This window comes from Doryrhamphus excisus, chromosome 1 (genome assembly GCF_030265055.1).
Source record: "Doryrhamphus excisus isolate RoL2022-K1 chromosome 1, RoL_Dexc_1.0, whole genome shotgun sequence".
NCBI classification, from domain to species: domain Eukaryota; kingdom Metazoa; phylum Chordata; class Actinopteri; order Syngnathiformes; family Syngnathidae; genus Doryrhamphus; species Doryrhamphus excisus.
The window spans coordinates 29,377,092-29,403,898 of record NC_080466.1 but is presented as its reverse complement, the minus strand read 5'-3'; the positions used below and the strand labels follow the sequence as shown (position 1 = coordinate 29,403,898).

The 26,807-nt window shown below is 38.6% G+C and overlaps 1 protein-coding gene across 2 annotated transcripts in view; it reads left to right on the top strand.

The window, feature by feature from the left end:
- flrt2 (fibronectin leucine rich transmembrane protein 2) overlaps positions 1-26,807 on the top strand; it is a 95,996-nt gene that overhangs the window by 57,893 nt on the left and 11,296 nt on the right. The window contains exon 4 of one of the 2 annotated variants that reach the window (XM_058072159.1): positions 9,063-9,166. The exons of the other annotated variant lie outside the window; for it this stretch is intronic. The gene's annotated coding sequence lies outside the window, so the exon portion shown is untranslated. The remainder of the gene's footprint in view (positions 1-9,062; positions 9,167-26,807) is intronic. 2 annotated transcript variants of the gene reach the window in all.

Here is a 26,807-nt window from a genome sequence, read left to right as displayed (position 1 = left end):
ATAATCTTTTAGCCTTATAAAATGATGAACTTGGATTAGCAGCCATACCAGGAGATTGATGCAGAGGACTGGCATTTGTTGATAGTAGGCCCCTATGCAAAAACGTAGATCGTTCTTTGAAAATCATCGGATTCATTTTAATTGTTTGTGAAATGGAAAAAAAATGTTTGGGAATGCATGAAAATGTGTTTTTCTTTGGAAAAAAACAAATTTTGCAAGTGATCCCAAACTTTTGACCCATCTCAGGTAACATGATTTCATTTTTGTACAAATTTCCTAAACCAAAATGACTCACGTAAGCTACAGGAGTGATAAAAATCGGCATTGGAATTGGCGACTCCGAATTGTCCATAGGTATGAATGCGAGTGTGAATGGTTGTTTGTCTATATGTGCCCCGCCTCTCCCCCAAAGACAGCTGTGATAAGTGAGGATAAGCGGTACAGAAAATGAATTAATGAATGAATATGTGTTTATATATTTCACCTGGTCCCTCAACCTGAAATGCAGTCAAAAATAATTTACCTTGCAGTGAGTGATCATAAGGAAATACCTGTATTATCCGTTTTTTTTTTTTTTTTAATCACTGATTGTCAGTGTGTAGTTTTCAATCTCGCTTTACTTGTCTGAATTTCCATTGAAGGCTTCACCGCTAATTAGCCAATAATAGCTGATAATTAAAATTTCAGACATGGCCCTCATTCATGTATTGCATTTGCATTAATAAAGGAATGTTGGATTTTAACAAAAGGTATTTTTCCCAGCTTCCCATCAGGGCCGCACAGATTTGAGTTTGACGTGTTTCTATGAAAAATGTTAATAAATATTCATCACACAGCAATCAAGATGATGTGTTTGAGAAGGGATTGAGAGCTGTATGAAAGAAACAAAAACAATATATCAGTGGAGACTCCATCTGCTAACACTTCGCATAACTGAGCTTCCCGGTTTCGGAGGCCCGTGCACCAGAATTATGGGACTGCTTGATGAGTAGTTACGTCGCGTTGGAAGGGCCTTGGCGAGAGGCCTTGGCCACAACTGGAAGAATATCAGAGGACAGAGTCATTAGACATCCCTCATTCTCACTCTGCAGTGTAAACGGCCCAGCGGCCTCTTTCCAAAGCAACCCAAAAAGAAAGATCACCTCCGTCAGGCTGAAATTGGAGTGTGCACAGAGGAGGGGGGCGACGGGGGGGCGTCTGAGCTGAGTAGGGGGAAAAAAGAGCTATGCGCTCCTATTTATTGACTCGCCCGCAGAAGATCACTAAACTGTTTCAAGGCAGAATAAAGTTAAAGGCGTTTTTCCCAGAAGCACCGCACACATTACAGGAGTGACAATTTGCCGACATAAAAGCTTGAACACACGATAGAGAGAAGATTCCTATTGCAAGTGTACTTAACCCATCATTATGTTAATTATTTCCTTCTTCTGGTTTGCCTCACTTAACTTATGTTGAATAAGGCAAGTGAGACTTAAAACCACCAACGATAATTGGTGGCTTTTTGCTCTTCAACTCCCTTTGCACTTGAGAAGTAGAATTTATTTTAAGACCTTTTATTCCCTAGAAATTTTCAAAATTTTGGTTAAAAATAATCAAAAAAAATATGCATTACAAACATCTCTTTCATTGAATGAGGCAAGTGAGACTTAAAACCACCAACGATAATTGGTGGCTTTTTGCTCTTCGACTCCCTTTGCACAATAGAAGTAGAATTTATTTTAAGACCTTTTATTCCCTAGAAATTTTCAAAATTTTGGTTAAATACAATCGAAAAAAAAAATGCATTACAAACATCTCTTTCACCTTAAGTCTGTAACGATACTGTGCAAAAAAAGCATACATTTTTCCCGATTTATCATGTTTTTTCATTATACATTTATTTCATACTCTGTTTTGGTGATCCTTGAACGCACCGTAGTAGTCAGAACTCCATTCATGCTGAGTACCTACAGTATATATGCAATACTTTACATGTGTTTCTCCATTTTATGGTAATTCTCGCAAAACTAGGGGCAACACTACAATTGTAAAACATGATAATAGGCTGATTTAAAAAAAAAAAAAAACATACTTTTTGAAGTCCTGGTTCAAATGTGTTCAAATTCATCGTACATTTATGTATTTCACCGCCTCACATCCAGAACAATAAACATTGCAGTTGAATTTGTGTGAAACCAATACAGTCTTGGTTAACAACATTAATCTGTTCCAAAAGGTCCGACTCAAACCAAAATGGACTCTAACCAAGGCAAGTTTTCCCATAGAAAATAATGTAAAGATATAATAAAGAAAAAAAAATCTTCTTGTAATTAAACTTTATTTACATAATATTTTGACTTTATACTCATAACATTATAGAATATTTCCTTAACCTAATCTTCCAAAATTACAACGTTTGCTTTCTCATAATTTAATACTTCAACTTATGCCACTAAAATGACAATTTTTTTTGTCATAATAATGTGACGTTATGCTCGCAAACTTAGAAACTCGGAACTTGGATTCGTAATATTGTGACTTTACACCACTTATTTTTCCCTTTTTTCGTTTTCTTGTTACATTATATTTTCTGGAATGTATAATAATAATAAAAAAAACACACACACAGGCTTCAAATGGCCCCCAGGCTGCACTTTGGAAAGCCATATGAATACTGTATGTATATACTATATATAATAATAAATAATAATAATAACAATAATAATAATGTAAATCCAATTAATCTGTTCCAGACAACTAAAATGTTTACTACAAAATACATTTTATAGAATAATTTTAAATGCAGAAAATGATGCAGAAATAATTACATCATTTGAGCGTAATCCCTTAGTTTTTTTCTTAGCTGTTATTTCACTCATGCACACTTATACAGTCAAAAAACAAAGCCACAAACATGACATACGGAAGGGATTGTCTGGCGATCAATCCGGGGTGTAGCTGGGATAGACTCCAGCATACCACTATCATCCTAGTGAGGATTAAGCGGCATAGAAAACAGCTAAATAAATGAACATTTAACATCATTTTACCTGTCGTGGGCACCCTTGGTGAAGTTTGGAGGCCCTTTTTCCTACACTTATGAACTCACCGTGCCTAATGATGGCAACCAGAGGCTTACCCATCATTCTTATGAGAATAAACAACATAGAATATGGATGAATGGAAGTTAAAAAAATGTACAAATACAGGAAAACTTTAATGTTCAATTGTACTTAAATCCTGAGTTTATTTGTAAAAAGTGTATTTTTATATATTCACATCCTTCCCTTGTCGACGAGCTTAACTACGCGAGTATGGGTGGTGTGGGTTGAAGCAAGCGGTCCTCCACAGCTCCATTTACTCACTCCATATCTCTATATAGTGCCGTATTTAATAAGCCACGTCCACTTCAGTACTTCAGCAATCCACCCAAACGTGGAGGATTACATTGAAATCTCACTCATAGCTAAATTGTAGGAAATCATATTGCTGATCCTAAGGCAAGCAAGAACTCACTAATGTTAGATTTTGATGTCAAAAGTCACTTTTATGCAATCAAATATTCATAAAAACAGTTACTGCAAATTACTGACTTAAGATAAATGAGATTTGTTTTATGCAGGCAAAAAAATATGAATATTTTTTTTTATATATTCAATTAAATAGATAATAATAAAACAAAATTTGGAGTATTTTGTTTGATTAATATGCTTGTCATCCTACTGCCAAAAACCCATTCCTGTGTGATAGTCGGGGGCCAATTACAAGTTGAAGGTTGTTTTGACTGAAACAGCAATTAGTGCAACGAAAAGGCAATTTTAAGTATTCAATATGTGCAAAAAGATGAGTCCACAATTTTATGCATTTTTAATTATTAACCACCTATCAGATTATTGGAAGGTCAGCAAATGATCCGCAATGTTAGTGTATTGTGTTACTGACCTTACTGTTTTTCCAGAGCTTAGTTGCCGTGGAAACAGTCCCATAGTGCAAGCAGTAGCGGAATCATCAACATAGATAATTTCATGCAAATATTTTGAATGTGCTCATCATATAAAAGCATAACCTTGTCAGAAATAGTGCTTAATTGTGTAATCAAAGTATTATTTTTATTTTGTAGATTGAAGGAGCGCATTTTAGTAGGAAATAGAACCTGTTTGCAAACTTGTAAATATGTTTTTTTTTAAACATTAGAGCCCTCAAAACATGAAATAGCACCCCTATATTCACTTTTACACTCATATTACCTAATATAGTAGACATAAGAAAAATAAATCAGCCATTTAAGACTTGTATTTATGTGTGTTGTGCTTCTTTCAAACCTCCACTAAAACCTGTTGTTCTGGCGATCAGGTATGGTGCTTGTGTGTCTCGCTGAACATTACAGTGGCATTACTGACTACATTTTTGTGTTTTAATTACCCATTCACCCATCTCAATTATCTGTATCCGTATCTGTGTAAGGTGTGGGCGGGGCATAAACCGGACATTTGGTAATGGTAATGGTTTAATTTCATTTGAACGTGCATCAGATTACAATTGAATGCATCACATAATCAGTTCACAGTTCCACATGTCCAAAAGGAGTAGGAAGAAGCAAAGCTTATTAAATCCTACCCCTCCATCTGGTACTTTTACAATCAGTAACTGTTACATTTGTTCACTTCCTGCTTTCATAATATAGGTTTTTTATTTTTGGGGTTTTTTATTTATTTTATTTTTGTTACGTACCAAAATAAGAGGTGATATGAGCATCCAATGACATAATGGGTACCATAGTAAGTGTCAATATAGTGATATATATAGCACATCATGACTGGTTCAAGACTCCTCATCCTTGTAATTAGCAAACATCAACTGCTTGTATTGTTTCTTGAATTGGCTCATCGTTGTGCATTGTTTGATTTCCTTACTCAATCCATTCCATAGTTTGATTCCACATACTGAAATGCTATGGCTTTTTAACGTAGTCCTAGCATAGAAGTGTTTCAAATGTACTTCTTCCCTGAGATCATATTTCTCCTCTCTTGTAGAGAAGTATTGGATGACATTTTTAGGTAATTGGTTATTTCTAGCCTTATGCATTATTTTTAAGTTTTAAGTATTTGTGATTTTAGAAATAAGGAGTTAGTATGTTCTCTGTAGGCGGCATTATGAATTATCCTTACTGGCCTTTTTTGCAGTACATTTAGCGAGTGCTTTTATAGTTATTTAAATGGAAATGTGTAGGGGGTTACATCTGTACATTATTTGAAGTCTGAAATTGACATGGATGAATGAGACGTTGCTATATTAACTATTATTCTTATTCTAAATATGTAGTGTGTATGTGTGTCAGTGATCTGTAGGACTTATTATTTAACTGATTCATGCAAACATGCAATAATGGCAAATAGGAATGTCAATGTCAATGTGTCAGGAAGGTTGCTGATGTAGTTTGGTACTGCAACACATTCAAGTTAACTTTTAAAAAAAAAAATGGAAGTCAACCAACATCATTGATTGGACCTTGTCGACATCTACTGTATTTGTTATTTGTTGACCAAATGCCCTGTTATGACTGAGTGTGTTTTTTCACATCAATTGTACCGCCAACAAACAAATCACATATTTAAAGCAGCGTATTTAAATATAGCACATCTGAGAGAAAAATTACACTTAACATGTTGGCTTCTTTGTGTAGTGCCAACTGTTTGTTTTTTTTAAATGAATTTCTGAAGTATCCTCACTTTAAAGGCAAAGAAGAGCATCTGAGCACACAGTGGAAAAAACCTCCGGAGTGTTGTAAAGGCACGCTATAAGCTTTTTACACTTTCCCCAGCAATAATGATCTGTTCAAAGAAATATTAACACCTTGCCTCCGCAGGGATCTGCACTCGATGTGTAATTATATGACACACTGTGTGAGTAATGCTGCATTTGGCCTCCGAACTACTTGAATGGGAGCTGTATTTTCCACACAGTGTACTCAGTATTTACTTTAAAATCTGATTCACCGTTCATGGCTGTTACTTATATCATTTATCTTTGTGCTTGGTTATTCATCTATCATGCATACATAATCTCATATCCAGCATTTGGAACAGAAGCTTTTATTCTGAAAAACTTATCATTAAGGGAGTTGTGCGTATTTTTATTTTATTTTTTTGCTTATGCAAATCAAATAAGTGCATTGTTAAAGTCCTACTAATAAATATGTAGAACAGGGGTCTCAAACTCAATTTACCTGGGGGGCCACTGGAGCTAGGGTCTGGGCAAGGCTGGGCCACATCAGGTTTTCCCAAAAAAAAAACAGATTAAAAACAGAAAAATATACAAACTTTTTCAGTGCTTTGGTTCTGATTTTCTACAAGAAAAGCTCTGATAAAAAATTCCACTGTTCTCAAATATCTTAATTTTTATTTTTCTACACAAAATAAGATGAAAGATAAATAAACAAATCAAGAATAAAGAAAATCAATCAGTAATAAATAAATAAAATAATAATAATAAAACGGCAAATAATTAAAACTTAAGAAACCACATATAGTTGGTGGGTAGACAAATTATTTTTTTCAGATTAAAATGAACAAAGCATTATTAGAGCCCTGTAGACATGACAAAACACGACTATAGTCACATTTATACTCTTTTTATTTACAACATATTGCGCAACTGCAGGGTCTTGAGACACATGCTAACTCACAAACTCGAGAGCTAGCGACCTAAACGGTAGCCTTCAAGTTATTTCCTTTAAACTTAAATAGCCAAAAACTTACCACTTCCACACGGATAGGGAGGATCACTATTAACAGTTATTTAATCTTTAACATGAACATTAATCAAACGTAATAATTTTTTCTGGGTACATGATACCATACAGCATCCATATCAAACTTGCGCGGGCCGCACTAACATTAAACTTTCATATCAAGGCGGGAGCCTAAACTAGTGGCCTGCGGGCTGCATGTTTGAGACCCCTGATGTGGAATAACTAATGCATTGAATTATTAAGCTGGAATGATTTATTCCCAGAAAATTATTATCTACTATATTCTTCTCTGAGTTTTTCATGGTTTCAGAGAAAATCTTCAAAAAAAAAAAAAAAAAAAAACACAGTAACATTAGGTTTAAGTAAGAAACTGAATTTTTAAAGTAGTTTTTAAGGGCTCTTCAAAGATGAAGTGGTTGAATGGATTGGTAGTATTAGTGTTCTCATGCAACATTCCTCCTTAGTAACTGGAAAAGTGCAGCAGAGAAGAACTCAAGGTGAAAATATGTACAAAAATATTATATAGCCTCTCATCAAAATACTTTTTACACTACCTTTTTGCCAAGGAGGTCAATAAGTGTTGTGAAGCAATGGATTGGATTTTCTACAATATTCATATTCCATTCTTTGTAATGGATTAGAGTGGTTTGGTTAGAGTACGTTTTGGTTTTAGTTGAATCATTTGGAATGGACTGGAATGGCGCTAGCCAGCCAAGGTTGCAAGGTTAATTGTTTTTTGTTTTTTTTTAGATATAAAAAATATGTATTTTTTCTTGAAAAATTTCCAGATATTTTACCTTTAACACTGTTTTAGTTACAAGTGTAGAAATTGTATACATCATACCTAGAGGTGTTTCTCTGGCTATTCCCTGCCCAGGTACATTGGAGTTGTAAATTACAACAAAGACTTCTTAATATAATGTACTCCAATAAAACACCACCACAGAGTACAAGCTTCGTGATAACCATAAATAGAGTTACTGCCTTTCTGACAGTGTCAACAACGACAAAAAAAAAGTAAAAATATAAGCTTCATAAAAGTCAAATTCACGGCAGAGCCGCTTTACTGGATGTTTACAGCCCATTGAACGCCTTCAGGCGAAGGTCTTTTATTTGCTGTCGTCTTTAAACCGTCCACAAGCATGGAAAGTGTGGGAATGGAGACTGTAAGAAACTCTATGTAATTCACATCCATTGGAACCTTGGTTAGCGTCCGCCTTGGTTAACATATTTTTGTTTTTCACGTTGAAAATATATGCTTTCTGTACATTCCGCGTCAGTCAGTTTGTATTTCTTGTTAGCATCTTATTAATGAGCAGAAAATGGTAACCAGAAACAGAAGTTGCTAGATTACAGCACCAGTCTATGATGTCATCAGTGGTTGACTCTCAAGTACTGTACGTTAACATGTTTTTACAGTGTTCTAATTTTACTTTTACATTCATAAAACAAGTGGTTGTCGAGTGGTTAGCGCGCAGATCTCACAGCTAGGAGACCCGAGTTCAATCCCACCCTCGGCCATCTCTGTGTGGAGTGAGGAATCTCACTTTACGAAGACAGCTGGGATAGGCTCCAGCACACCCTTTTGAGGATGAGCGGTAGAAAATGAATGAATTAATGTTTACTATATTCGGTAATATAAATGTTAAGGTGACTATAGGGGTGTTATTTCATGTCTAGAGGGCTCTAATAGTGTTAAAAGCCATATTTAGAAGGTCATAACCAGGTTTTCTATGCTCTCACCATGACAATATCCACATTTATGAATAAGGAATCTCACTTTATGGAAATACTTTATGTACTTGGTATAAACTTTTCTCATAATGTACGGTGCAAGACATCACTGTGCAGGCCTGTTATGATGCACATTTTTTCCTTGAACTATAGATTTTTTTCTTATTCCATGAAGTAGAGCCGGGTTCAATTCCACCCTCGGCCATCTCCCCGTGCATGCATGGGTTTTCTCCAGGTACTCCGGTTTCCTCCCACATTCCAAAAACATGCTAGGTTAATTAGCGACTCCAAATTGTCCATAGGTATGAATGTGAGTGTGAATGGTTGTTTGTCTATATGTGTCCTGTGATTGGCTGGCCACCAGTCCAAGGTTTACCTTGCCTCTCGGCTGAAGACAGCTGGGATAGACACCAGCACCCCCCCTTAAAACAATACTAAATGCATACAAATGAAAAAGGGAAGTGCTTAATGAACATTTAATGAACTTTTATGGTTAGTTTTACTTTCAATGAAGACCATTGTTCCCAAAGACACGATGTGGCTGCGAGACAACACTTGTTTTCTCGTGAGTTATTTCTTAAATTCAATTGTGTTTCAGGCCCCAGGCACCATGAAAATGTTATAATACAAAGAAAAGCAAAGGACCAGCCTGGATATCAGGAAACGACTAGAAGACATCTACTAAAGATGATGTCCAAACCAGTGAGTTTTCTTTTTGGTTTTTGGTAATTTAAAACAATTCTGTGTCATATACGTTTTGTCATCCTGTTCTTGCTTGCTTCGGATTCAGACCTACCACCATTTGAGGTATCTTAAAAATGTTGTTTACATGGCAGTGGATGTGTTATCGGCATCATCATATCAGAATGTTGCTGACTCACTTTTGCATTACCAGAGGCTAGAACTAGAATATTTGTATAAATTGCATTTTGGGGCTAGGCAACACAAACTTGTTACATTATCGGCTCCACAGGTGCCTCATTGTGACCATTTGAGGTTACTAGAAACTATGCAAACTACAGTCCCAGACCTGATTGGTGTATTTAAGGATGTCGGTATTTCTGTAAACTCTGTGTTTATATGTTTTATCTACTGTATGCTCATCTGCCGGTTGATGTTTGCATTTTCCTCGGTGTAAGTCAATTACATGTAGACGTGTTTGTCTGTGACTTTATCGGAATGATGGATTTCTGTGTGACCGTCACTGCTTTGTCTGTTGATGTTTCGATGTGTGTGTGTGTGTGTGTGTGTGTACAGCAGGAATAAAGCGCCCCATTGATAAGAACAAGTTCTTCTTGTTAACGTATCAGCAGAGCTGGATGCCGGCCAGCGTTAAAAGTCTCAGGGGCGTATTTCTACACAACCCCTTGCTATGACACGGCACTTACTATTCTACAGCTTCAAACACACACACATGCATGGCGAGATAGTCCCGAGAATGGAACATGTGTTAACGCTCTCCTTCCAAGAGATACATTGAAGAGGACATTGAGCAATGTTTCATCTTACATCTCTCTAGTGGCCGGCCGCCTGTTTGCAAGGCGTCTAAAATGCTTCCATGTGCAGTCCACACATTCCGACTACCTCTCTGAGGCATTTCAAGACTCCCCCTAAAGATACCAGATACCCCAAGGGAAAGCAGATAGTCATGAGAAATACCTGCTGGCTCCTAGTTACCCATAAGAGTTTTTGAATAACCGGATGAGGGAATTTTTTGCCATTCTTCGTGCATACGTTTGCACGGCTATTGTTTTCCTACTGTTATACACCAGGGAGATGGAGCCAGGGCTGGTTTACGACAGTCGTAATCACCATCCCTGGCGGCTGCACAGGGCCATCATCTCCAATGGGCTGTTGCAGGGCACACCTTGCTGTCAAATAAAAGTGTCTGGATGAAGGTCGAGGGGAAGAACAAAGCGGTGTGTTGAAAAATGCAGATCTCAAAGGACGAGATACATACATACATACATACATACATATATACCCGTCCGTCTGTTGCACCGCAGGCAATGTTCTGCCTGAGGTCTATTTGTTTAACCATCACATATCACTCTGGATTAAAGCAGCAGAAGTGGCCCGTGCTATCATTCTTTGCTCGAACCCAAGGTTGTGTCAAAAACAAGTGACTTGCAATGACATGTTGTTCGGTGTCAGAACTACATACCTACATACCAAAAGGACTGGGGGCCATGTTTACTTTTGGAAACCACTTCTCAAATGCATAGCATTCACGATACATATCGAATTGCCGACATTTTAACAAAAACATCCTAACTGGGCATCATACCCTGTAGTGTGAATGTAGCCTTGTTTATTGGAAGACTCTAACTGTCGAGCAAAACCAATTGCCAGGCCAATAGTTGGTAATGGTACTCCATAAGAAAGACCAAAAACCCTAAAAATGGAGTACTGGGGGCCATGTTTACTTTCGGAAACCACTTCTCAAATGCATAGCATTCACGATACATATCGAATTTCCGACATTTTAACAAAAACATCCCAACCGGGCATCATACCCTGTAGTGTGAACGTAGCCTCGTTTATCGGAAGACTCTAACTGTCGAGCAAAACCAATTGCCAGGCCAATAGTTGGTAATGGTATTCCATAAGAATGACCAAAAACCCTAAAAATGGAGGACTGTTTACTTTCGGAAACCACTTCTCAAATGCATAACATTCACGATACATATCAAATTTCTGACATTTTAACAAAAACATCCCAACTTGGCATCATACCCTTTAGTGTGAAAGTAGCCTCGTTTATCGGAAGACTCTGTCTAGCAGAACCAATTGCCAGGCCAATAGTTGGTAATGGTATTCCATAAGAATGACCAAAAACCCTAAAAATGGAGGACTGTTTACTTTCGGAAACCACTTCTCAAATGCATAACATTCACGATACATATCAAATTTCTGACATTTTAACAAAAACATCCCAACTGGGCATCATACCCTTTAGTGTGAAAGTAGCCTCGTTTATCGGAAGACTCTGTCTAGCAGAACCAATTGCCAGGCCAATAGTTTGTAATGTTCTGCCTGCCGTCTATTTGTTTAACCATCACATATCACTCTGGATTAAAGCAACAGAACTGGCTCCGTGCTATCATTCTTTGCTCGAACCCAAGGTTGTGTCAAAAACAAGTGACTTGCAATGACAAATGTTGTTCGGTGTCAGAACTACATACCTCATGATTGCATTTAATCAGAAACATCACTGCACTTTTTAATCGTAATGCACGGGTACCCGACATCTGTTTGCATGTGAGGGCATTCAGGATGACAAAACCGCAATATTAGACAAGGTTTTAGTTGACTGCGTCAAGACGGAAAGTATCATCATACTGTATATAGGCCTGTCTGACTGAACTGATTTACTAACTTCCATCCCCTTAGCATCGGACATTATATGGTAATTCGAGAAGCCGTATTTAAAGAGCATGAAAGATGGTGAGGACTAGCGTGTTTCCAGATGTCTCTGATGTAGATCAGAGCAGTCGCCACCAAAGTGTGTGTTCCAACATTACCGCTCTTTAAAAGCTTTTAGGTAACTCTTAAGTGAATGGAAAGTGACAAATCCAAAAAAAGCGGTTTAAACAAAGAAAGGTCTAGGGTCTTACAAATGAAACTGGCGCTATGTCATAAACCGCAGAAGACGTTACATCTCCAATTTAAGCATCACACCAATCAAGTGCTCGGACAATAGATCCCGATCTATGCGATGGACTGGATACCGCTGCATCTGAGCAATCCAATGGAATGCCTTGTTAGTACTGTTATTATCTGGGAATGCCATGACATCACCGACACATTGTGGCTTTTCTGTTCAAGATCTTCAAGAACCGCAGTCTAAACGCTCTGGTCGCCTATATCCGACCTATAAGTCATAAAAATGTGTGTTTTGCAGCTTTGGGTTCAGGTTCTCATAGATGGAGACTAAAATTTTGTCCAAAAATTTACATCAATGTTCCACCCATCCAGGTTTTGATCCCTCCTTCATACGTTCATCGGCACATCAAATACCCCTTCTTAATCTCCTACGCAAAACAATTGTATCACAATGTTGAGTCTGGCTGCACAAATTCCCTGTAAATGGAGGACTGGGGCAATGTTTATTTTTGGAAACCACTTCTCGCACGCATAGTATTCACGATACATATCGAATTTCTGACATTTTAACAAAAACATCCCAATTGGGAATCATAGCCTGTAGTGTGAACGTAGCCTCGTTTATCGGAAGACTCTAACGGTCTTGCAGAACCAATTGCCAGGCCAATATTTGGTAATGGTACTCCATAAGAAAGACCAAAAACCCTGAAAATGGAGGGCTGGGGGCCATGTTTATTTTTGGAAACCACTTCTCGAACGCATAGTATTCACGATACATATCGAATTCCCGACATTTTCACAAAAACATCCCAACTGAGCATCATACTTTGTAGTGTGAACGTAGCCTCATTTATCGGAAGACTCTAACGGTCTAGCAGAACCAATGGCCAGGCCACTAGTTGGTAATTGTACTCCATAAGAAAGACCAAAAACCCTGAAAAAGGAGGACTGGGGGCCATGTTTACTTTTGGAAACCACTTCTCAAATGCATATCATTCACGATACAGATCGAATTTCCGACATTTTAATAAAAACATCCCAACTGAGCATCATACTTTGTAGTGTGAACGTAGCCTCGTTTATCGGAACCAATTGCCAGGCCAATAGTTGGTAATGGTACTCCATAAGAAAGACCAAAAACCCTGAAAAAGGAGGACTTGGGGGCCATGTTTGCTTTTGGAAACCACTTCTCAAATGCGTAGCATTCACGATACATATCGAATTTCTGACATTTTAACAAAAACATCCCAACTGGGCATCATACCCTGTAGTGTGAACGTAGCCTCGTTTATCGGAATACTCTAACTGTCTAGCAGAACCAATTGCCAGGCCAATAGTTGGTAATGGTATTCCATAAGAAAGACCAAAAACCCTGAAAATGGAGGACTGGGGGCCATGTTTATTTTTGGAAACCACTTCTCAAATGCATAGCGTTCATGATACACGTTGAATTTCTGACATTTTAACAAAAACATCCCAATTGGGCATCATAGACTGTAGTGTGAACGTCTAGCAGAACCAATTGCCAGGCCAATAGTTGTTAATGGTACTCCATAAGAAAGACCAAAAACTTGTTCTTTAAATACTCTCTGGTACTGGAGAATAATTAAGTGTATTTGTTTGTATGTGAGAACATATCCAGTATTTGCTTCTTAAATGTCATTTTTCCATAGCTCACCATTCTAATAATAAACCTTGACGTCACCATACCCTCCAAAGGCACTGTAAGGTATTTTTGGATTACAAAGCAACTGATGTCAATATTTACAAGGGGGGTTCTCCTGCGCTTCTTTGTCATGCTTTGTTGACATGACAACCCCATCCAGCCACTGCCTGGCAGGAAATTCAGGATGTCACTTCGGTCAACATTTCTCATTTTTTCATATTATTATATTACACCCTTTGAGGGCATTCGTGTCAAAGCTGCAGTTTGCGGCCAATTGCCTTCGGCCATTGTTTTAGTGCTGTTATTCCGGGCGCTGGGCCTTTATATAGCACTGATAAAGACCAAAGCGATGACGCATTCATCTTAATACGACGTGGTATCAGACAGGTGCACCGTCTTGTTCCTACCTTTTTGTAAGACAGCGCAATTAATCTGATTTGTGCCAAGTTTAAAGCAAAGACAGCAGGAGAAGAAAAATGAAAAACTAAAAGAGAAAGTCATGAATTTTACAGTGGAGTCAAAGATCTGCAGTTGCGGTTACCTTTTTATACTTTTTTTTTTCTATGGTAGAAATAGGGCAGTATGAGCGAAAGTGATGAGTCAAGTCATATGATGCTGAGATGGAAAAAAAGCCATTATTATGGAAAGAAATGTCCATTGATGCTTTTATTTTGAAAATGCATGAACTCTAACTCATGGGTCAATTTTTCATATTCAATCCTACTTGACAGGTGAGGCCAGCCATGTTGTTTGGTCTAGAGTTTGGTCAGGAAGCAGAACTGGAGGTAGCAGAGATGAGGATGCTGAGGTTCTCATTGGGAGTGACCAGGATGGATAGGATCAGGAACGAGTTCATCAGAGGGACATTACATGTTAGAGGCCTTGGAGATAAAGTCAGAGAGACCAGACTGAGATGGTTCCGACATGTCCAGAGAAGAGATAGAAGAGCTGCCAAGGTTTATGGATATAGTGAAGGAGGACATGAGGGTAGTTTGGTTCTCACTCACAACAGATGCAGAAGACAGGATTGGATGGATGCGATTGATTTGCTGTGGCGACCCCTGAAGGGAAAAGCCCGAAGAGAACGAAACGACAGGAAGCAGAACTGGAGGTAGCAGAGATGAGGATGCTGAGGTTCTCATTGGGAGTGACCAGGATGGATAGGATCAGGAACTAGTTCATCAGAGGGGCATTACAGGTTAGAGGCCTTGGAGATAAAGTCAGAGAGACCAGACTGAGATGGTTCGGACATGTCCAGAGGAGAGATAGGAGAGCTGCCAAGTTTTATGGATATAGTGAAGGAGGACATGAGGGTAGTTTGGTTCTCACTCAGTACAGATGCAGAAGACAGGATTGGAAGGATGCGATTGATTTGCTTTGAGAAAGAAAATACAGGAACCAGAACTGGAGGTAGCAGAGATGAGGACGCTGAGGTTCTCATTGGGAGTGCCCAGGATGGATAGGATCAGGAACGAGTTCATCAGAGGGACATTACATGTCAGAGAGGCCAAACTGAGATGGTTCGGACATGTCCAGAGGAGAGATAGAAGAGCTGCCAGGTAGAGGAGGTTTATGGGTGTAGTGAAGGAGGACATGAGGGTAGTTTGGTTCTCACTCAGTACAGATGCAGAAGACAGGATTGGATGGATGCGATTGATTTGCTGTGGCGACCCCTGAAGGGAAAAACCAGAAGAGAAAGAAACGACAGGAAGCAGAACTGGAGGTAGCAGAGATGAGGATGCTGAGGTTCTCATTGGGAGTGACCAGGATGGATAGGATCAGGGGAAAATTACATCAGTTTTCATACGGTTTTCATCAGTTTTCAGAACAAAATCTAACAAGTAGTGCAGCATACAGTACATAAGAAGATGATAAAGTCCGGATTTCTGTCTACATTGCAATAATTATCATTTGTACGTATTAATTCTAAAATGTAAAGTTGTAAAAATAGCCTTTACCAGAGTCACCACTGCACTCTAGTGGGGAGGTAATGGCCATATGTGATTCATTTACAACAGCGCCTTTCAATTAATCCGGACAGGGTTGCAGGCGCCAAGTTCGGGCCTCGTGCCACCTGATCGAGAGAGAAAGAGCGATCCTCTGCTCTCCTCTGGGATGAGCATTGAAAGGCGATGCCTTTTGAATCGATTCGCTTTTAACTTGTCACTCTCCCCTTCTCTTCCTCTTGGACTGTTTTCCTCTGGAGACGGTGAAACCGGCCCAATAAGACACTCTGGGTTTTATCAGAGGCACCCTGAGAGGAGCGCTAATTCTCTTGCAGGCGTCCCACCCAGAGACCCCCCCTTAGGATGTTTTGTCAGACTATTTCCAAACTGGGGCGACGTGCTGTGGTAGTAAGTGAAAGCAAAAAAAGGGGGGGCACAAAGTAACCACAGTGACCAGATGGAACCACAGATTGTTGCAAGGGGGCTAACTGCCTCAGCAAAACCATATGGGTCAAAAATGCTATTTTTGCTAAATCCCATTTTTTTTCACAACATAGTAAACAAAAAAAGCGAAAAATCCGAAAATCCAGCATCTGCATCTGTATGTCTGCAGGGCATTCCGTTTCTTGGAGGGTTAGATTTCGACTTATGAGCGTGATTCCAAATATTCGCTCGCCAAGATGTAATACCGCAAAGCATAAAGTTACAACATAACTTGCCAAGGCTAATGCTGCGGGGCTGATTGTGACGGGAAGAAATAACAAAAGAAACGGTGATGATGATGACGAATTAACGACAGGAAAGAAACCAAATCCGTGAGATCAGACGTTTGAATGATGACACCCTCGTAAGAAAAGACAAGTAGTGCCATCAGGATAGAATAGGATTAAACGCCGCAGCTTAGCCGTGTCTGAAAGAATAATTGTATTTGTCGCTGTCTGTTGGGAAGCGCTTTCACCTGGTTGCTGATGTAATCTGGATTTATCCGACTTCCTGTCTCATCTTGCAACAGGGGGATTTTTCAATCTGGGGGACGCAGACAGGTAATACAGCTCTGCAACATATGCGTTGAACCAAATCGTTGCTGCTGTTAATGTCTCTTCCTGTCTGACACAGTGTTGTCTAAATAGAAATTAATGATATGAACAGTCTGCAAAATAATAATAATAATGACTATCCATCCTTTATTTATGCAGAATTTTCAATTAAATCATATTATATGCACCATATCGTAATTATCTATGAATAAAATAGAGCAATTAATAACCATCTCAGGTCATGTGAGTGTAAACTGCAGTGAGCAGTTTTCCACTCTAATTTGAAAACGATAATAAATCAACGGGAAGGTGTCAGAAGAGAACAAGTTCAAGGGGCTGAGGTGTTTGACGTTTCCGGGACTCGGTTAATTAGTTCGAGGAGGAAGCTGATGACAAACACAGATTGAAGTTCGAAGAACAGTCGGAGGCTTCACATAGCTTTAAAGGTGAGATAGTCACATGACCAGACTTCTAACGAGTTCTAAGGAATTGATTTAATGGTAATGGTTTTATTTCATTTGAACGTGCATCAGATTACAATTGAATGCATCCCATAATCAGTTCACAGTTCCACATGTCCAAAAGGAGTAGGAAGAAGCAAAGCTTATTAAATCCTACCCCTCCATCTGGTACTTTTACAATCAGTAACTGTTACATTTGTTCACTTCCTGCTTTCCTAATATATATATATATATATATATATATATATATATATATATATATATATATATATATATATATATATATATATAAAAAATTATTTAATTTTATTTTTGTCATGTACTGAAGTACTCGGTGATATGACCATACAATGACATAATGGGTACCGTAGTAACTGTCAATATACGTAGTGATATATATGGTCGCATCATGACAATCAGTAACTGTTACATTTGTTCACTTCCTGCTTTCCTAATAGTTTTTTTTATGTTTTTTTTCATTTTATTTTAGCACATCATGACTGGTTCAAGACTCTTCATCCTTGTATTTAGCAAACATCAACTGCTTGTATTGTTTCATGAATTGGCTCATCGTTGTGCATTGTTTGATTTCCTTACTCAATCCATTCCATAGTTTGATTCCACATACTGAAATGCTATGGCTATCATAACGTAGTCCTAGCATAGAAGTGTTTCAAATGTAGTTCTTCCCTGAGATCATATTTCTCCTCTCTTGTAGAGAAGTATTGGATGACATTTTTAGCTAATTGGTTATTTTTAGCCTTATGCATTATTTTAGCTGTTTGAAGATGAACTATATCAGCAAGTTTAAGTATTTTTCATTTTAAAAATAAGGAGTTAGTATGTTCTCTGCCTTTAAAGGCAGTGGTCGGAAATTTTGATGCTGATGAACGTCAAAATTTCATGCTTTCACTTTTAAGCCCTATTTGGAAGATCCTTAAGATCCAACAATGCAATTGTTCATAAGCATTTATGAAGAAAACAATGCAGATGTCTTGACTGGTTCTGCTAAATAATAAATGGTTGTATTCAGTTATGATGATTCTTCAGATCTGTGTTGGTAATTATGACCCACTGTAGCATTAAAAACAAACCTTATCTGATTTTTCTAATTAGGCTTATCAGCAATTTTTGTTTTTTTAAATAAATTTTTTGTCACGACCTGTCCAGACAATTACAATATTTATACTGTAAATAGTCAATCTAGGTCTGGATATTGCATTTATTCAGTGTGAGTGGATTGACTCACAGATTACAGTTTTTTTTACAGTTAAGCCGAGAAGGCAGAAGCCGCCCTTCCACCCACCCAGAAGACTTCCTCTTTGCACGAGTCAGGAAAGGAAATTTAGCCCAGATGTGACTTCAAACAAAAGAAAAGCAACAGGGATAGGAGGTGGGATCAGGCCCATCTTTTCTCGTGACCCCAAGACCCCGCTCCTTCCTGGCATCTGTCTATTTTTCCTCCTCTGCTAGATTGTCTATTGTAAGTTGCAGTCCGTCGGGTGTGTCATCGGTACTTTCACCAAATATGGTGAACAAGCACGGATGAAGCATTCCCCATTTTTCTGCTTTGTGTTTCATCTTTTTTTTTTTGTCATAGATCAGCAGCTAAGTATAGCTAACGACCAAAGCCTGAAAAATACTAGGACATTAATCATAATTTCGTGCAAAAGAATGGATTTTTTTTTTCTTTAGGTCCTTTAGGGATTTTTTTATGTCCAGAGAATGTCCACAAATCGTACTGCTTGTCTGACAAGGGTTGTTTTGATAATGTCGTCACTTGGACTCAAATTAGGCTAATAAATCTTTTTTTTAGCATCGGAAATTGAGCAGGACTGCACGGCGGTTGAGTGGTTAGCGCGCAGACATCACAGCTAGGAGACCTGTGTTCGATTCCACCCTCGGCCATCTCTGTGTGGAGTTACATGTTCTCCCCGTGCATGCATGTAACTTGTCTCATAATGTACGGTGCATTTGACAAGACATCACTGTGCAGGCCTGTGTTACGATGCACATTTTTTCCTTGAAATAATGTTTTTTTTCTTATTCCACGAAGTAGATCCGGGTTCAATTCCACCCTCCGCCATATCTGTGTGGAGTTTGCGTGGGTTTTCTACGGGTACTCCGGTTTCCTCCCACATTCCAAAAACATGCTAGGTTAATTAGCGACTCCAAATTGTCCATAGGTATGAATGTCAGTGTGAATGGTTGTTTGTCTATATGTGCCCTGTGATTGGCTGACCACCAGTCCAGGGTGTACCCCGCCTCTCGCCCAAAGATAGCTGGGATAGGCTCCAGCAACCCCCGCGACCCTCGTGAGGATAAGCGGTATAAAATGAAGAAGGAAGGAAATTGAGCACATTTTAGTTCCTTTCGTCCAAGACTTCTTAGGAATTCAGGTGTTTTGTGTACCAAAATTACAACAACATGCAACATGTGGTGATTAAAATATATTATGCTCAATAGCGGTCCCTTTATAATAATAAAAATAATAATAATAGTAATAACACCAATGATGGGCACCATACTATTTGACCGCAAAAGGAAAAGATGCATCAGGAAAAGATCATGGCGATGGTTGATATTCATTATTTTTAGTTTAGTTTCTGAACAGCACTCTCCTTGACTGCTATTGGAAAAGAAGTTTAAAAAGAACCATGCAGGAGCAAACAGATCTCCCACTGTGAAACCTGTCAAGAGCAGTCTCAACTCAATGCTGGAAACAGGAATCGAACAGCAATCTCTGACATCTGATCCCGCTGCCACGCCATTCTCCTCCTGATTCTCTTACTGTGTGTGCATCATCTGATTTATGTTACAAGTTACACAGCACATTATTCAACTTAATTATTTTTGTATTTATTTATAAATTAGCAGCAATTAGTGGTAAAAGTCAATTGCGTGTGAATGTACCAAATTTTTTGGACTTTCAGATTTTTTGCTGTGAGATTCCAAACTGGTCACTAGCATTAGCCATGTTTACATGAGGAATTTTCCTTTCCGAATGACCTTTCCGAAAACAATGATATCCATGGAAAGGAATATTCCAATCTCTTGTCTACATGCGCCGCTATAATCAACCAGAATAGTCAATGGGGCATGCCCAGTAAAACGTAAACATGAACATCACATGATACCGACTTCCTCGAGTTTTTCTTTCACTTGTTGGAATAATTCCGTATTGGCAGTTTTTCGTCTGTCCGGTCTTGAAATTTAGTTTGGATCAAAAACAAACTAAAATTAAAATTAGGAAAGCAGGAAGTGAACAAATGTAACAGTTACTGATTGTATTGATGATGTGCTATATATATTTCATTTCATTGACAGTTACCATGATATATGGTCATATCACCTCGTACTTCGGTACATGACAAAAATCAAATTAAAAAAATTAAAAAAATATATAAAGTTTTTTTTATGTTTTATGTTTACGTTTTTTTAAAACCTTAAATTATATTATGGAAAGCAGGAAGTGAACAAATGTAACAGTTACTGATTGTAAAAGTACCAGATGGAGGGGTAGGATTTAATAAGCTTTGCTTCTTCCTACTCCTTTCGGACATGTGGAACTGTGAACTGATTATGTGATGCATTCAATTGTAATCTGATGCATGTTCAAATTAAATAAAACCATTACCATTACCAAAACATGAGGCGTCGTTGCCGACTACCTGGAATTACAAATGCAATCCCAAAAAACGGGATCCCTGATGTGTCACTTGGCTTAGCAAAGTGTGATATACGCTGTAGGTGGATCTTTTCAGGTGTATTATTTCTCAGAGCGGAGAGACTCAAAAGTCAGCACAAAATGTCGACCGTGTTGCCTGACAATTACAGGATGTGTTGCTAAGCAGCCGACTGAGGTATTAAATCTTAGGAAGACCGGGATGACATCAGAGCCTCGTGTCAAAAGTGGCAGTAATCCACAATCCTCTCTTCCTGTCCTCTTTTGAGCGATTTCAACCCCCCTCCTCCTTCTCCTCCTCCATCGCCTTTCCTTCAAAACTACACCAACAATCCCCCCTCCTCGGTGTGTTTCCTACCCCCCCCCTTTCCTCCCGCTACTGACTTACAGGGGCTTGCTTGTTGTCAAGTGTTTTTACAGGCTGGCTTCAACACAGGGGCAGAATTCTGTCAGGACTTTACCGAGAACTCAATATCTCACCGTCAGCCATTGCTTGCAATGACCCAGATTTTGACGAGGTCCATATCCAATATCGCAGATATGCAGTTTAGATGGTCATGGCACATTGGAAGCCCGCAAGGTGCTGAGCTACATTTAGTTTTCATATAAGACAGCCGGCGAGTGATGAGTGAATTTTCTTCAGGACAGACAAAGTAAATGCAATTGAAAAAAACAAAACAAAACACCAATTTAATCTAAATTAATCAAAAATAATCTAAATTAATCTAAGTTAGTCTAATTTAATGTAATCAAATTTAATCTATTTCAATTTAATCTAAGTTAATCTAATCGAATTTAATCTAAGTTAATCTAATTCAATCTAATTTAATTTAATCTAATTTAATCTAATTAATCTAATTTAATCTAATTTAATCTATTTCAATCTAATTACAAATTTTCACACATTTTTTCCTCTAGTTTTGTGCATTTGATTGTACTGCATTCTTAGCTGTCAACCTCAATTTGTTTTTGCTTTTTGAAAAAAAAATACATGTTTTTGGCAAAGGAATGGAAGCTACATTGTCCTCCGGGAGTAAAATTTTGTGTCACGTCTTCTGGTAAACATGCTGTGACATTACATGCATATAGACTGACAATTGATGGGAGTAAACATAATTACATCACCTAAGAAATTAATAACCACATTGATCATTCACTCTCAACATAATCAGCATATTTTTCAAATCTCATTGGACGGTGCAATCACGTCATGATTTCCCACAGTTTGTTCTGTAAAAGACATGGCTAATTCAATGCAGGGAGTTTTTTTGTAACACTAATGTGGTCGGCACCTTTTGAAGTGCTTCGCAGTGTCCAGATGTAAATACAGGGAGAAACGTGATAAGCTAATGATGTCTCCAGGGGAGCGAATTTAACCAATGGATAAACATATCGGAATATCTCAGCAGACTTTTTCTTCCTTTCTCGGCCCTTGTTTTTAATGCTGATTGTGTCCTGGAAAAAGGAGCAGATGGACATTGACTTTCATGTGTTTAGGGGTCTTGTATATCTGCAGTTCCATCAAGGTTCAGAAGCGTGCAGAGTAAATATGCCACACCAAAACATGTTAAAGGTCTCCAGGCGGCGGCAGAGAAAGGGAATTTCCACACACAAATTCCACAGAGGATATTGACTGAGGAGGAAAAATCCTTGTAGTGTTTGACATTTGGTTCTCTCACTTAAAACTAACTCAATCTTGGTTTTTAATGGCTGCTTTAACATGGTCATCAATACTCTGGAAAACCCAATTAAAGTCTTTTAAGGTCTTTAAGGTCATACACTGTACCATAGACCAGAAAAACAATAACATAACAATAACATTGCCGCTGACAAAGTGTGTCCGACAATGAGTGGCACATGAGGTTGGAAATCCTAAATATCTTTCAATTAGCTCTCAATTAGCTCTCTTTATTTGTGTATTATCAACTATAATACACACTATATTAGGTTATATTAGTTCGTTCGTAGTTAGGAAACACTTTGTTTTGTTGGGGGGGGGGGGGTTTGTTTGTTTTTTGTTTATATTTTTTGTGTCCCATCCAGCCAATTGGGGCAGATAGTATTATTGATCTAAATGCTTTTACATGCTAAACAGATTTACTCTATGTCAGGAAAGGTGTAAGCTACAACTTCCCTGTACTATGAAATTTTATTTGCCGTTATTTGATGTTTTTGTTATGCAAATTTGGAGACAGTAAACACTTTGGAAACAATTAAAACACATTTTTTTTGTCAGGAATCACAAATCCAGCCGGAATAGGTGCAGATTCTGGAAGATCTACAAAGTTTTCTGTGCTGGTTATTGTATGCAGCTGCTCTATACGTCCACAACTCAATACAAAGAGTCAAAAAGAGAGGATTATAATGAAAAACACAGAATAACTCTACCCATGTACATATGTACCTTAATTATAAAATAATATCCTATCATAGAAAGCAGTAATGAGAGAAAATATCTTGAAAGCATCTTTCCTGAAGGTAAAGTAGACCAGAGTGTGCACGTTCTCCATAGTCTGACAGTGTTTTGGTATCTTATAAACAAGGATTACAAATGGGATATTCTTAGCGAGTCATATAAACACCGTTATGGAAATACGGTGATATTCAAAATACAGTCGACAGTCTGGTTATTTGTTCATGTAAATATAATCATTGTCAGGAATAATTTCATTCATGTGCTTGATTACATGAAAACTGTGAAATATATCAAACCGTTTCTTTTGTAATTCACATGCCAAAAAAGAAGACACCCCATAATGCTACATCAACAAAGACCGCCAGCGCCCTTGCTGCAAAACATGTCCATCAAGGCAAAAAAAAATAAAAATACACAGTTTCCTCTAAATTTAGTCGATCAATAATGCATGTGGAGAGCGGAAGCTTGTTTTATGAAGGAGGTGAATGTGGAGTGAAGCTTACGTGGACATGACAGCTGAAATTAAACACGATGGACAAACACTGAGAATGACCACCATCATCTGTCACGGACTTCATGTGATTGAAGACCTTAATGGCGCTGAATGGACGGAACGACAACGGCAATTTGAAAAGGAGACGCATGATTTGTCTGTAGACTTTTGAAGAGTTGCCGACGTTGAGCCAAGGGGGGGTCACGGAAAGTCGGTGTTGTTGCAGCCATAATGTTTGGCAACCCGACGGCTAAGATCAGAAGCGTGCACATGTTGACCTGTGAGGATCATGTGACTTCTGTGTGCCTTTCTCACTCTGGAGCTCCGGCTAAGCTGCCTTTTCAATGTCGGTGCACAGTGGCTTAAGTGTCACAGTCAAAATCCAAGGTTTAGGACTAAAAGTCGTGAAACAGCAAAAAAAAAGCCCAAGACCATCACACTACCACCATCATATTTTACTGATTTTTTTTTTGAAATGTGAGAATTTAACCTTCAAAATTTTTGGCTTGGGCTGCACGGCAGCGAGTGGTTAGCGCGCAGACCTCACAGCTATGAGACCGGTGTTCGATTCCACCCTCGGCCATCTCTGTGTGGAGTTAGCATGTTCTCCCCGTGCATGCATGGGTTTTCTCCGGGTACTCCGGTTTCTTCCCATATTCCAAAAACATGCTAGGTTAATTAGCGACTCCAAATTGTCCATAGGTATGAACTCTGGAGCTCAGGCTAAGCTGCCTTTTCAATGTCGGTGCACAGTGGCTTAAGTGTCACAGTCAAAACCCAAGCAATAGGACTATAATACTACAGGGAATGTGTTCATTATATCTGAAGTTGTGAAACAGCAAAAAAAAAAGCCTAAGACCATCACACTACCACCATCACATTTTACTATTGGTATGATGATTTTTTTTCTGAAAAGTGAGAATTTAACGTTCAAAATTTTCAGTTTGGGCTGCACGGCAGTCGAGTGGTTAGCGCACAGACCTCACAGCTAGGAGACCGGTGTTCGATTCCACCCTCGGCCATCTCTGTGTGGAGTTAGCATGTTCTCCCCGTGCATGCGTGGGTTTTCTCCGGGTACTCCGGTTTCCTCCCCCATTCCAAAAACATGCTAGGTTAATTAGCGACTCCAAATTGTTCATAGGTATGAATGTGAGTGTGAATGGTTGTTTGTCTATATGTGCCCTGTGATTGGCTGGCCACTAGTCCAGGGTGTACCCCGCCTCCAGCCCGAAGACAGCTGGGATAGGCTCCAGCACCCCCAGCCACCGTCGTGAGGAAAAAGCGGTAGAAAATGAATGAATTTTCAGCTTTTGGCGTCATGAACACTGACCTTAACTGAGGCAAATGAGGTCTGCGGTTCTTTGAATGTACTTGTGGGGTCTTTTGTGACCCCTTGGATTCATCCTCACTGTGCTCTTGAGATAATTTTGGTTGATCGGCCGCTCCTGGGAAAAGTGGAGTCCACCACTGTTTCATGTTTTCTCCATTTGTGGATAGTGACTCTCACTGTGGTTTGCTAGAGTCCCCAAATCTTTAGAAATGGCTTTTTAAGATTGACACTGTAGTGTTTGGTTGTGTTGTTATTGACTAATGGACTATTGGCTGTCTTTGATTTTATCAAATACCCCTCTCCCCAAAAAACTACTTAGAGTAGTTGTGTTTATTATTTTTAATAGTCGATATGTGTTTACTTATCTGTTACATGCCGTGCTGTCATTTTTACGTGCGCACCGTGATTGTACTCAGTGTTCCGTCTAGTTCAGTTCACCGTGTGACAAGTTCACTGCAAGTTTGGACTTGCTTGCCCAATTAAAGAGCCTCTACCTTTTTTAAGCAAGCTGAAGTACCTCTGAAAATAGAAAATGAGTATTTGAGTATTTCTTTAAAACAGTATCAAGTGAAAGATACAAACGCCCCCGTGTCATCAAGCACGAAACAAATGAGACTTTTAAAAACATTAGTGTTTGGAACCAGGTACTCCAGCTATCCACAGGGTGCTTTTAACCTGTCAGAACCTGAGAAGCTATTGAATTTGTTTCCCCGCTTGGGGACGTGAAGCTTGTCAGCTGTGGTGATCAGTCTTTTCCTGTTTCTCTTAGGAAATCATATATGAATATCTGTTACTATAGTTTTTTTTTTTTTTACATGGCTTGGTGAAGTATTAATTTAAGGTACACTCTGGATTAGTAGCCAGTCAAGCAGGGTAAATAGTTAAATTTCGATATACATTTATGTCATTTCTGCATGAAAAAAAAACTTGGATACATAATTTAACTAATCTTAACAAACAATTCGTCAAAAGACTGACATATTTACCATCTTTAATGACACAGGCAGCGAAAACTTTACCATCATTCACGTCATAGAAACGAAAGAATTACGTAAAAAAAAGACATTTTTCATGTCCATGACCTTATTGTGAACTTTTTCATGTTGTTGAAAAGATGCACAAGTTCATTTCTCACACACTAAACTTGATGAATGGATAAATGGTGAGCACACAAGCCACAAGTGTCCGCAAGATGACTTTACCACTTTTCGGCTAAAAGATTACATGTTGCTTAGTTTGTAACCCACCAAAAACAACATCAATGTTTTTTTTTTTTTTTTTTAACTTATCTTAAGTACCAGATGAGGCATCGATTGAGCTAAAGTTGATTTTCCACTTTAAGTTTAGCTTTTGGTAGTTTCACTCGGTTATCCTTTCCCGTCTGGATGCAACAGAAAGCAAAACTGGAGGTAGCAGAGATAAGGATGCTGAGGTTCTCAATGGGAGTGACCAGGATAGACAGGATCATGAACGAGTACATCAGAGGGACATTACATGTTAGAGGCCTTGGAGATAAAGTCCGAGAGAGGGATGTCCACAGGAGAGAGAGTGAATATATTGATAGAAGGATGCCGAAAGAGAAAGAAGAAGAACTCTTCCAAATGCCCGCAAGGCATGCTGGGTAGTCCAGCTGTCAATGTCGACCATGTTAACTTGTTTAATTACTACTCTGACAGCCTAATCAGCATATTTTGCAAACAAGC